Source organism: Aulonocara sp. 'chitande type north' Nkhata Bay, linkage group LG16 (assembly GCF_057382095.1).
Source record: "Aulonocara sp. 'chitande type north' Nkhata Bay isolate Kocher_YH1m ecotype deep benthic linkage group LG16, A_spYH_male_GT1.1, whole genome shotgun sequence".
Lineage (NCBI taxonomy): Eukaryota > Metazoa > Chordata > Actinopteri > Cichliformes > Cichlidae > Aulonocara > Aulonocara sp. 'chitande type north' Nkhata Bay.
The window spans coordinates 34,366,521-34,380,265 of NC_141359.1; the positions used below are offsets into that span (position 1 = coordinate 34,366,521).

At 40.4% G+C, this 13,745-nt stretch overlaps 1 protein-coding gene and 1 long non-coding RNA gene across 6 annotated transcripts in view; one reads left to right on the forward strand and one right to left on the reverse strand.

Annotated features, from left to right (window-relative positions):
- LOC147311955 (nck-associated protein 5-like) overlaps positions 1 to 13,745 on the forward strand; it is a 108,956-nt gene that overhangs the window by 52,050 nt on the left and 43,161 nt on the right. The gene's annotated exons all lie outside the window — the stretch shown is intronic.
- On the reverse strand, positions 5,963 to 7,160 carry LOC147311956 (uncharacterized). Its single transcript, XR_015125316.1, has 3 exons — positions 7,096 to 7,160; positions 6,568 to 6,665; positions 5,963 to 6,073 (listed from the first exon to the last, which is right to left on the reverse strand). It is a non-coding gene; the product is annotated as an uncharacterized LOC147311956 (long non-coding RNA).

Consider the following 13,745-nt stretch of genomic DNA (forward strand, 5'->3'; position numbering starts at 1 on the left):
CAAATCATACATGTGGAGCTACCTGCTGTGGTGATCTTGTATTTATTTCATTAAGCTAACTTGTTTTTGATGTTTTGGCTGCTGGAAAGCAGTTAATTTTCCCACTTTTGGGATAAATAAAGTCTTTCTTTTTATATCTAACAGCGACAGGAGACAGGAAGGTGGGGGGAGAGAGTGGAGATGATGAACAGCAAACGGCCTGAGGGGGAAACAAACCCAGCTGTGTGCTTTTCTGTTAGTTGTGTCTCTCAGTCATACTCTCAGGCTGAGCAGCATTAGGGGTCTGTCCTGAGACCCTGACCAGAGGCATGCCCTGACTGGTATTTGGACCCTCAATCTGCAGTAACTAATATAACTACTATACCATGCAGCTGCTGAGGGGTATTAAAACTTTAACACCTGGAAAAACGAGCAGATTCCAGCCCAAGAAGCCTTAAACTGCCAGGTCTCTGGAAATCATACATATCGTGCCCAGACGTGAGAGACGAACTTCTTTCATTTTCTCCTCCAAGTCTCAAAATTATTCTGCATCATTATGTGAAATTAGATCAAACATTTACAGGAAATTTGCACATTTCACAGTATGTTATATTAAACATACTAGGAAAGTCTTTTGGTTACTGAAGCCAGACAGAAGAACAAAATTAGAGCAAAAAACAAACACAACCGATTAAAGCAAGTTACAAACCAAACTCAGTGACCCAGTAAGGGTCAGGGTTATAAAAGCCTTCTATACTTAGAACATCCAAACTTCACAAACTTTGTGTGAGACTTTATTTGGCTAAAGCAAATCCTAACTGTACCCTCAGAGAGGTCGCTGGTGACCTGGTCGATGTTGAGGTTAAAGGGGTGAAATCTGAGTGTGTGGGGCAGAGGCGTGACTGACAGCGACAGCATGCTTTTCTACCTGCTGGGTACTGAAATAGTGCTTTGGATTGGTCTTGAACAGACTTGCGGAGGAATTTAAGCCAGAGCAAAACTCCTTGAATCCTAATGACGTGAGTTTCTGAGCCTCATGCTGTAGTCGTTACGCAGAAAGCAGGGAGGAAGTTTCAAAAGGTCTTTTTGGATTATCAGAGATCGCAGCATAATTCCTCCCCTCTGACAAACATTGGGGTCAGGGGACCAGTCTGCTGTCACAGACTGAACTGGTAATTAGCAAAAACATATTTCTTCAATTTCCTTCAAGGAAATTTTACAGGAAGGTCCAACAATTCCCACTCCAGGCTGTTAAGCAAGCTGCGAGCTCAGCAGAGTTGGACACGCCGTCCTTCATCTTTAACCTTTTCGTTAAAGGTCAGACTGGCAGAAGAAGCGTCTGCATCTCTGCAGAGATGCTCAGCTGCTTGTGCTGGAAAGAAGTACTGTACCTACAGACTTTTTCCTCTCATTAAACCCGACTTCTTGTTAATTTGGCTGCTCGTTTTGTGTTTGCGTGTGAAGTTTATTGAGTTGAGTTTGTTTCTCGAGCTTCTCTTATCAGAGGATCGACTGTTTGACCTGCAGTCTGTCTCTCCATCCTCCGCCAAACATTTTCAGCCGAATTTCCACTGATTAAACTCTCTTTCCTCACATTAATCACTCAGCTAAATACTTATTAGATCATTCTCGGTCCAGAAAATAAACTTTACTGTCATCTGTTTGTCAGTGTGGATGTTGAATCCCAAACTTTTGTGCTTTGGATGATTTTTTTTTTTTTTTTTTTGTGGCAGAAAAAAGTTCAGAATATTAATAACCCAACATTGCTGGCAGCATGACAAAAAAAAACTTTTATGTGCCAAATGCCAAGCCTTTGATTCACTAATGCAGCATTCCCAGTAATCCAGGAGGCTACATTAGTAGTGTAAGATAATTATTTCACACCGCCCGAAGCTTGAATATTAACCGCAGTTGTTATATTTATCTCCAGTAAAGTCACAAACAAAAGTTTTGAGAACAAGACTTGCATTTTAAATGATTGATTCAAACTTTGTGTCTGTCGTCATCTGGAGAAAAGTTACTGATGAGACCTCCCACTGTGCAGCTAAGCAACAAACTTTTTTTTGTACTTCTGACTTACTGAAGAATTCACTGAAGGTGGAGAGTTTGCATCTCAGTCGTGGTAAAGAAAATGCTTACTTAAAATCATAAAGACAGATACAGAGTAGATGCTTTCCAACCATTTTCTACTGCTCATCCAAGCTTTTCCCCACTCACCTTCTCCAGCTCTATGACGAGAAACCAAACCAGCTCAGAGACATAACCTCTTCCTTGTGTTGTTGCTCTGCCCCAGGCTCTCTTGGTGGAAAACCCCAAAACACCTCACCTGGGAGGTGCTCAGAGTCCTAGTGCTCTTTCTATCTCAACTGACTAATGGAGTAGCAGCTCTACTCTGTGGCAACATCCACCTGTTTCTGTCTCCCACAGCTCAGGGCCATAGGTCAGGATGGGGTCAAAGATTAACCTGTTAATTGACAGCTTTACCTCCATCCTCGCCCTCTTCACCACCATAGCCTGGTATCAATCCATCTGACATTCTTTGACTCCACTCACGTCCCACTCCTTCAGCTTATGCCCAGTTTCGGGGATTGTCCCTTTTCTGCGCCACGTGGAGGTGCCCAAGCTCATCCTGCTCATCCGGTGTGAGCTGGAGGTTGTCACTGGCTGAATTCAAGAGAAACTACACCAGCTGCAGAAAGCTAGAGACGAGACAAAAGACTTACTGACTGACTTATTGCCGGTAACATGAACCAAGGTGTCGCTACAGGAATGAAAGAGCCCTCAAGTAGGATGACTCAATAATAATGAGGATAAAGGTTTAGATGGTTTGGAGATGTCTCATTTAGAAAGATAGATACTTTATTGACTCCATGGGTGAAAATTCTTGTGTTACAGCAGCATGAAAAAGAGTAAAAAAACTGACCGATTAGATTTTTTTACCAGGAGGAGCTGAACAGGTGGCACGTCTGCACTTGTACACCTTAAAACACCTAAACACCTAAAATCTATACTAAATAAGACCTCTCTACTCAAATCATGCACGAACTGTTCACAGGCAGTTTAGTTTGTGTCCATCCTTCTTCTGCTACAAGAATGAAAACGTGTCCAGAAAGTGCAGCTTTGCAGTGGCTGCCATCTGTGATTTGATCTTCTACAGCACTGATTATGTGGGTTAAAGTTTTGAAACCCAAAATGCTCTCCAACTCAGTTTTTCTCTGCAGTGACGCTTTTCTGTAGAAGTGACACTTTCATTTAGTTCTTGCAGTGCCATAAGGGTGACATTTACCCAAAATTAGTCTACTGACATATTTATATTTGATATATAAGCTAGTGGGAATGATTTTAAACACCCTCATAGTTCCTAACCATCTCTGTGGTGCACAGTCGGTGGCATCAGACACAAATATTTCATGTTCATTATTATTTTGGGTCCCGTCTTTCTTTGTCATCACCTGGTGTGGTGATGAGCTCGGGCAGCAGAGGACCGGTGTGATTACAGCAACAAAAGATCACGGCCTTCGTACTTCCACAAAGTGGGAGCAAAGAGGCCAAAACCCATTAGCCCCTGCACTCTGATCCAGCTGCAGAGAGCCCTTGAAAAAAATGAAATGTGTCATTTCATTGTCCCCATAGCGGAGGGACAATCAGCGATGTGGAGAAGGTAATGTGGAGGGCTCTGATATTGGAGACATGACACTCTGGCTGTGTATCAATTTGTCGGGTAACACAGGGGTAATTATGTATGAATTATTGAAATGGAAAATTTGTTTTTGACTGCGAGTTGTGCTTGTTAGGTTCCGTAATCACTACGACAGCACACCTGTTCCCCGTCAGGTTGACTGACTCCGAGTGAGGTAACAGCAACGCCGCTCACAGCTCAGGAGATAACAAGCGAGAGACAAAACTAATCGTTTTTTTCTCTAGCTGTTAGTCTGCTGTGCCTTTTACTGCAGGACCACTAGAGCCAAAGGAGAACAAAGAAGGAGATGCATAAATAAGAAAAACATTTCCATGTTCACAGGTACCTGCTCTGATTTATATTGTCCTTGTTCATACATTTATTTTTAAGATGATCACCCCTGTAGAGATGATTTCTACTGCAGGAACTATCAGGTGGGACTTTCAGGATCCTTATTGAGGGATAAAGAAGTCCTGAGAGATCCTTCAAAAGCTCATTGGTGTGGCTGCTTAAACTAAGAGATGACCAATTGTATAAACTCAGCAAGCTACCAGAAGCAAGATGGAAAAAAGTCTGAAAAGGAACAATGAGGTTATTCAGGCTCTTTTGGGGGTTTTTTATGCTGCTGATGAGGTCTCAAGAGATTTAGAGTCTTAGAAAGAGCACAAGGGAGAGTGAGAGGCGAAAACAACCAGAATTTATATTTCAGTCAACAACTCTCATCTCATTTAATCCAATTATTATTATTCATTCAGAAACACACTTTTATTACACTTGCCAACAACTACAACACTCAGGTGCGTCCGCCTCCCCTGCAGCGGCACCGCAGACCACGCCCCACCACAATACTTATAGCGGCAGATCCAGATTATCAAGTGTTTTCCAACATAAAGGTCGTCTCACTGGGCCAAATTGAATCCCTGCCAGCCCACGGCATCCACTGTGGTATGTCTTGACATAACCACGTGAAGTCCCACAGCCAACAAACACGTCAGTCACAAAGTTGAAACAGGAGTGGGTGGCAAAACACCACTGTACAGGTGAAGGGGAGTGCTTTAACTTTGTAACTTTATCTGCATGAAAAGAAAAAAACACGAGCTTTATAGTGAAAATTATCTTATTTTGATAATCGCTCATTAACAAAAATCATGACTGATTTTAAGACTTGATTAATCACCCAGTCTTAGTGGTTGATTACTTTAGGCTTTTATTTCATTACTTGTTTCTGCAGTGTTTGATACAAAGTGTTTGCTGGACTTTCACCCAGGCAACTGGAGTTTGAGTCCTATGTGGCCATTTGTAGGCTCGTTTACTGTTGTTTGAGTGTTTCGCATCGGTAACTTCCTCCTGTGCGTGCCCAACCTCAGTGAAATAAACACACAACCTGGGTTCTGTAGTCAAAATTTCCCTTTAAAAAGTGCAGTCAGTAATTTTTTTTAGGTTATTTAATTTTATGTAGTACTCATAAATATACACAGATTAGTGTGTAGTCATGTTGACCAGCATTCTCATAAACTGGGTGGGAAGGAAATCACCATCACAGCTAATCGCATTTTACGTGCGTGGCTAGAAACTGGCCACGACCCTCCCATCCCCAGACAGCTGAAAAGAGCCTTAAACAACAGCTGCAGCTGGTACATTATTTCGGCTAATGTTAGGTTCAAGAGTCCTAAAAATCAAACAGTTTCATTATATTCTCACATTGTATAAGAGGTTATTACTAAGTGTCAGAGCCCAGCAAAGTTATATTCACTTTAGACAATTTCACTAAGAGCAGCTAACAGAAGCTAACAGCTGCAAATATAGCAGCACTTACCAACAGAAACGTTCTTCTCTGACTCTTTGGCCACGTCTCACTCCTTTACAACCTCTTCCAGAGTAAATAAAGGTGCACACTTCTCACCCGGCATTGACAGCTGAGTTAAACAGTTGATTACACCAATTCACTTTACACAGACAGAGAGAAGCTCCAGATCCAGTCAAAAAATCTGCAATTTACTGAGATCTAAATTTTACACACTGTAATTTTTAAAATAATTTTCCATTTTAGTTGATGTTCAGCTGGTTAATCTCACACATGTGCAGTAGTCCCTATAGTAGCCCTATAGTATGCTTAAGGACCACTATGACATGCGGGTACACGCTGCCAGTGCCTTCTTTTCTTCTAGGATCTGGCCATGACAGCTCTGGCTGTTTTTTATTAAACAGTTGGACTGTTTACAACAGCATCCTTGCCTACAGTTGACTCTGTGCCAGAGAGCCATCACCGTTAAAAGTCTCACTGCTCTGTCACAGGGTCGTCTGTCTCCGTGTTATTACACTTCAGCCGCCGAGCGATACTCGAGAGAGACGGTGATGCGAGGTTGTTTAAACAGTGGCAGGTATTTCTTTCCTCAGATCAACTTCCTGGTAGAGCTGCAGTGACAGATAAAGGCAAATACATAATAAAGTCAAATTTATTTGACCCTTTGAAGGGCTTCAAACAGCATTTGATTTTGCAGTTCTGTGAAGTCATATAACAAAGTCCAATTTATTTTTGAAGTGCTGGAAAATGCATGTAGATTTACAAGACAGGTGCGATCTACAACACAAACAACAGCTTTTCTCAGTAACCTCTTTTGCATACGGTTCACAAGCACAGATTTTCTGCTTCTAACAAAGCTCAGAAAGCTGAACTGGAAATTTGCAGTCATGTAAATCAGTGTTAACTTTCTTTAATCAGCATTTTTTTTTAACATAAATATTAACAATATTAAATATTAAAGTGCGGCAGCACACCTATATGGAAAACTGAAACTAATAAATGTATATAAATATTAATAATAAGAAGAAATAAGAAAAGAGACTTCTGTTTTCGTGGAAGACCAGGAAGCAGGACAGAACATTATCAGAAAAGAGAGAAGTACGACCTGAATTGTGTGACTGAGCCCATGAAGCCATCAGGAAACTGTTTCCACAGGTCAGCACAGAGAACCTGAAGTGTTTTTGCAACCAGAAGAGGCACCCCCTGGTGGCCATTGAAAAGAATTCCAGTTTAAGGCACTTAGGCATCTCTGTGTTAAAACACTCAAGTTTACAGCAGAAATACTCATGTCTACTGTCTGCTACACCAAACAGTTTTAGCATCTAGCTGTCTACTAAGTTTAAATCTGAATCTTTGATCTGGACCTCTCCAAGGTGTTTGTGATGCTGGAGCTTTTAAGAGCACTTTCTAATGCAATTCTATGACAAACAATCTAACCTGCTATTAATCTGTTACTTTGCACAGATTAGCAGTTATCCAAGTCTGTGCTATGGACCTGTACACTTTGTGGGTGCAGCTTTCTAATCACGTATGCCTGCATTAGCTGATAACTTAGCACTTCGCTTCGCTTGAAAGAAATATCAACTTATATTGAGACATGAAAATGCAGAGTCCATGTTATTTATACACTCACCGGTAGGAGCACAGATGAACCAGTAAATCACCAGATTCAACCTTCAGGCTGAGCTCCGACTTCACTACAGCAACAAATACAAAAGTTAACAAATACAGAATCAATTTAAAGCAGAAATATAATTTTTACATTTTAAATAAAGGTTATTTTGATATCTGCGGTGCACTTGATATCATATTTGTTCATTACCATTTATTTACCAGGCCATTTCATTATTGTTTTATTTCACAGTTTTATTTCGACAGCTTTGGTCCTCCATACACTTCACTACCTACAGTACAGTCAGTTTGCCTTGGTTTTTTTCTGTCGTTTCACTCCTGCTGACACTAAAATGAGCTGCATCTTTTGAGCCCAGCAGGCAAAACTCAGCAGCAGTGAAGACCTGAAGGTGAGACAACAAAGAAAAAACAGCGAGCTATGAATGAGGGAGAAGTATTAACAATTGGAAGCCTTGTAGATGAGGAGGTGGATGAGACAGTGGTTTGAATGAGGCTCGATCAGAGAGGATGGAAGCTGTTTTTAAGAGACCCGAGCGCAGAAAGCTGGTCTGAGGAGCGGCTGAATGAGTGTAACCTTGCTTTGGGCAGCTTTGAGAGATGCATGGACAAATTCTGATGAGACTGTGAAATTGAAAGTGAACTTAAGAGTCCATGGAAGCTTAAGTACATTGTCCTTGTGTCTGAATGGTCTGCTGATCAGCGGGCTGGTTCAGCAGCAGTGAAAATGGCTTAATTGCAAATTACCACTTCAGTGCCTCGGGCATGTCATGATTTTCATACTTTAGGTTTTAAATAGACAGCAAATGTAAAACAAGGAAGGGGAAATGGAAGAATTAGGATCCACATATCCAGTCCAATGGAAAACCACCAATACATTGATCCTGCTGTATTGTGTGTATCCACAAATTCCTCTGGATAACCTGATGTTCATTCGCATTCAAGTACACTCTCCTGCTGTTGGAAAACCCACAGACTGTAAATAAAAGATAGATGTAGCCACAGTCACTTTACTTTTGGGTTTTTTGAGCCAGAAGTGACAATCAGGTGTATCTTCTTCAAGTTAAACCTATGGCTGAGATATAACACTTAGACATGAGTGCCAACTCTCACTTTTGAACAACAGAAACAACCACACTTCTTAACTGTTGTTAAAGAATCATTTACATAGACTGTATATACAAGATGGACGAACACTCCAAAAGGCTCTAACAACAAAAACAATCTGAGGGGAAGTCAAGCAGACAGCTAAATTATACAAACTTTTATCCCCATGCAGAGTGAGTGGGTGGGCTTATATGGTGCATTTATTTAGAGGTCGCCACAGTGGATCATTGGCCTCTATCTCCTATCGCCTCCTCTGTCACAGCAACCCTCTGCATGTTCTCCTTCACTACATCCATGAACTTCTTTTGTGGTTTCCCTCTTCTCCTCCTGCCTGATTCTGGCCCCAGAATAATTCCTGGAACTGCTGCTCCCAGTGCAAACCAGTATAGATCCTAAGATATATACTGGTATTGGTCTGCTAACAGTACCACTCAATGTTTAAAGAATAAAGACGAACACGTGTTTGCTTTTAGGGCAAAACTAAAGAAGTCACCAGATCACCGGATTTGTCAGTATCTTCTTATTTTTATCAGGTTTTCTTGTAGCTCTAACATTTATTATTCTTTTATGTCAGATTTTTGTTACTGCAAAGATGCCCGAGGCTGTAAACATGCTTGTTTCTGCTGTAAAGTTGAATATTTTAACATGGGACTCTATGTGGACTGATTCCCTACTGGACCCTCAAGTGGTCATTAGAAGAACTGCAGTTTCTGGCCATATACAGTAGGTGCAGTGGACGTCTTCAACCTTCCCTGTGATGCTCACAATGACCCATGGCTGCAATGCTGGTTCATTCAGTCTTTGAGAGTGCAGTACCTGAAAACCACACAGACAAAGTTAATTTAAAGACAAAAACTCTAATGACCCAAGGCCGACACAAATGTGTTTTATCTACTTTCAAATCCATTTATCATAAATGTAACAAATAAAGTGTATAGAAATTTAGCACATACATGTAATTTTTAATCTTTTTATGTATCCATCTATAGAACGCTGCATGTTATATTCTAAATCTGCCTCTTTTTCTTTTTCAGAAACCCGCCCGCAAAAAATGAACCTAAAGTATGTAAGGCAAGGATGTAATCACTTTCAACAGGGAGAAAGCATAAAGTTCGACTTTAAGTGACAATTATGAATCACTTAATATGAAAAGGAGATTCTGCAGGGCATTAACCAATGTTTAAAACTAAAATAGAATGTATTTTGAGTTACACGGGACATAAACAAGGAAGCAAGGTGTATAATTAGGATTATTTATAATAAATATGAATTAATTAGTGCAATTTCTTTAACCATAGAGAATGACTTAATCCTTCAGGACAATGTCACATCAGTGCACTGAACTCACTATGTTATCCATCTAACAGAGCCTCCATATGTTCTCACTGTAATTTCCCCCTCATGATTGAATTTATGCTAGCACTAATCTGAATGTTCGGGGGAAAATCAAACGCATTTTACCTACGGTACTCAAGCTGACTTACCTTTGTTTGAATGACGGCAAATTCACAATGTGGAGGCTTAAAAATAGCTAAATCTTGTATCCATCCTTGGTGAATTGGATGTGTGCCTCCAAACATTTATAATTGCGAAATTGTTTCGCCGTGTATGTGCTGACTCCACAGACAAGGTACGAGAATATATCAGGCTAAATCAATAGCGGTTGGTCTTCAGGGTTTCTACTCCACTGCCGTATTTCATACGGGTCAACATTTCCAATGCACGCTATTTTTTGCAAGTAAAGTCTCTTTGCATCCGGACGCAATCTGTCTCTATAACATCCTTTTCTTTTGAGCTGCTTTTAAGTTTGATTCGTAGCAATCTTCCTTCCAACACATAGTGTTTGTTTTGATTCGTGGCCTGCTAAAATGGTGCTGCGCTCCCACAATGCATTGCAGCGTGACGTCAACTCCAAAGCCCTATTGGCTTCATTGTTTTTCGCCTCATGTGTAGTTTCTTTTTGAATAATTTTACACCAATTATGTATTAAACGCCCAGCTGAAAGTAGTCTCCAGGCCAAATCCAATATTTAGTTCTTTAAACAGTTGAAAACTTCAATATCCTGCTGTTTTAAACAAGAACTGAGCTTTCGTTTTAAAAAAGAAACCTTTTAAGAACCTTTTTAAAGATTTAGACCTTCAGATCTAAAAGTTTCAGACTGAAAGACAGAAGAAGAATTTTTAAAAAGTAGTGGCATTCATTTACATTAACAAAGAAAGCTGACTAGCTCTTTAAAGTCAGAGCAGTAATTAGCTACATGATGAGTTTGTAAGCTGCGTCTCCCAGGCTGATCCTTTCTTGTTTGATGTGATCATTGGTGTTCATGTATGATCTGCTGCACCGAGATCTTAAGGATTTCCATTAGTAAACCTAACATGAAAGTGCACGGAGTGGCAGTGCTGTGAGGTGCCTGGGATAAAAGCATTGGTGTAATAGAATATGCTCTGTGGAGAATCCTCCATAAGCTGCAGACCAACCAGCTGACACTGAACACACTGTATTATTCTGACTGAGAGGCTGGATGGAAGCAGCGATTCGATGATTTATTCATGCACACAAGTCACACAAGAGGCCTCCCACACAAGTCTGTGAGCCCTGTCTTTACACAGTGATTATAACTTTAAAATACCCCCCATGTAGATGGTTTCCAGTCCTGCAGAGTGTATTTAGGACTGCACTTTAAAGTTAGAAAAAAAAACAACAGCCTGTTCAATGGGAGAAGCACCACCACTCTTTAGTATTAATCCAGCGTTCATAATGCAGGCTTATATTACATTGCTACCACTCATAGTTATTCTGATGGTTATTTTCACTGCACCACGCAGTGAAGGCTATTCAGTGTCCAACATTTTCCCACACAGCCCTCCTCCCCAGGCCAGTAGATCAGAGTTTTACTGCTCCACAAGAAAAAAAATCACTCCTATGTACACCCACTATTATTATTTTATTTATATATGATTTTATAAAGCACTTAATGTAGTGTCCCCATATGAGGGAACAGGGTCTGAGGAAAGTAAATAGATTTGACTAAGTACCTTAATTTATAAAAATAATACTTCATAATTTATTAGTAGATTCATATTTTATATTAATCTAAATCTGCAGGATGAGTCCACTTAAATGTGTGGAGTGAGTGTAATGGGCGCGCTGCAGGTATCTCTTCTGCAGAGAGAGAGAGTGGCCGCTGTTGCCCTGCAGCAAAGTTTACCAGAAATCTGAGCTGAGTTTACCTGCAGACGAACACTTTCACTTTCAGGTTGTCTCCGATTCAGCTGAGCTGTTGGAACAACTGTTTAGGTTTAAATACATCCACTGCATGTCTGGCAGCTTCAAATCACACAGGAAGTGTTTCCGAAGCAGCAGCTATCGTATGCATGGGGTCTTTTATTTTAAAAATTGATCACATTCTCTACGTCGTTCCTGTATGAGAAATCCACAGACTGTAAATAAAAGGTGGACATCACCACTGTTACATAAATGTGATGTCACTCTGCTTTTTGAAGCCCTGGCTTCAAAGACTAAGTAACTGGAAGGTATTACCTGTGGATGTGAAACCAGTGTGGGGTTGTCATGACTGACTGTCATTCCAGAGCAGGAGCACCGCTTCCTTCTTGTTATTGTTGATTTATATACACTGTAACTATAAACTGTACTTCAAAGATGGCTACAGCTAGCATGATGTACTCACTGGTTTGAAGCCTCAGCATTAGCATCCTGGGTTTTTTTTTTAAGCCTGAAGTGACCTTTTTTGGACAAGAATGTAGAGCAACAAGTTTTGATGCAAAGAAACATCCTTCGCAGTGTCAGGTGGAAACACCATCATCAACCTGAGTGGGCGTGAAATTCAGCATAGCTGTGCCAAATGTGTTTCATAGTGATAAAGAACTCTTATTGAAGGTTTGAAATGTGATCAGAGGGGACATCTGTGACCTGGCTGATGCAACCCCTCACTCATAACTGACTGATGCAGATACCGAGGTGCCAGCGGCTGACCAATCAACCTTCACTGAGACTATGTTGAACCCTTAACATCACTGATGCTGAGAGGCAAAACCTCGACATTCCAACTTCCTCATTTCTTCACCCTGTAAGGAGTGTTTTGTGTACGAGTTAACAGAGACCTACAGTGACAGTTTGTAGATGGTGACTGAGTAAACAGAAGGGTGAAATGATAACATTAACCAGAACTTTTCAAACCTTATTCTTTTTAAACTCTTCACCTGCAGTTTCACCAAAGATTCTGACATATTCACCACTTCTTGAATGTCTCGTCAGAAGAAAATGGACCAAAAGAGCAAACGGGGCTCAGTTACCTGCTACTGAGCTCCTGGATCTCACCAGTGTGACAAGTTAAGAGTGTAAACACAAAAGTATTTCTTATATGCACAGATATTTAGACCATGTATTATATATTTTTTTTTTATTTATAAGAATAAAGGATTAAGAGCTCATGTACTAATTTCTTTTAATGTTGCTTAATGTGGAGATTTAGCTTTTCATTTGGTTTTCACACCTCTCAAATTAAGGTTCAGGGTTGGTTGGTTAATGTTTAGCTGTTTGAGTTTGTGCTAGAGTTTCACTTTAGTCTCTCACCTGTGAAGCTATCACCAGTCAAACTGACAGTATGGATGTGATGGGATGGAAGAACATCTCCTTGGAACCATGTTTTCATCTGAGGAGAGACATCAGGTGTGCTGTAACAGTCAGGCAGATTCTTGTAGGCCAGCACTGTGTGTGGAAACAACTTGGATTTGTTGTTTATTCCTCCCAGTGGCTCTACAGATCTATTAAAGCTGAGAAAGAAGTAGAGAAAACATGCAAGCGCTTGCTCGCAGGAACAGCGATCCGAACCCTGCGGCGAGCGCAGAGCGTGTCACTTCCTGCATGAGCGCTCCCTAAGAAGAAAAGAAGAATCATGTTTCATCTAAATGAACGCTGTAGAAAGTCTGATCTCCTGCAGCAAGACAAGAGCGCGGTTCAGCAGTTACACAAAACCGAAGTGATTTCAGCTCTTTCATTTACATACATGTAGCTTATTTAGTTATCGCCTCACTTTTCCTTTTAGCTTTTACACAAATGCTCTCTTAAGCTTTCCTCTTAAAACTTTGGTGAAAATCTTTTTATTTAGAAAATTTTCTAAACACGTTTGATGCATTTGGTGTTTTTGATGTGCTGCTGTGATGAAGGTAACTTGCAGACTGCCAACAGAGCAGTTTTATGAATCAGGGCAACGTCTATTTCTGTCCCTACAGTCTACAAAAGTGTACCTCACAGAGCCTCAGGACTTTATTTCCTTTATTTTATATCAACTTTTTATGACTTTCAAGAATTCTTTAATTTTTACATCAACAGTGCTTAACATCTTTATTAGACCGCCTGTCGTAAAAACAAGGAAATACAAATAATTTACTTTTCTATCAAAAAGTTATTTAAAACGAAAGCTTATATTATTATTTATGGAGCAAATAATAAACCGAAATCACAATTTTATACCCAAATTTGAGGCGGCACACTGGACTTCTCAGTCAGAATTAAATAAAGCATAGC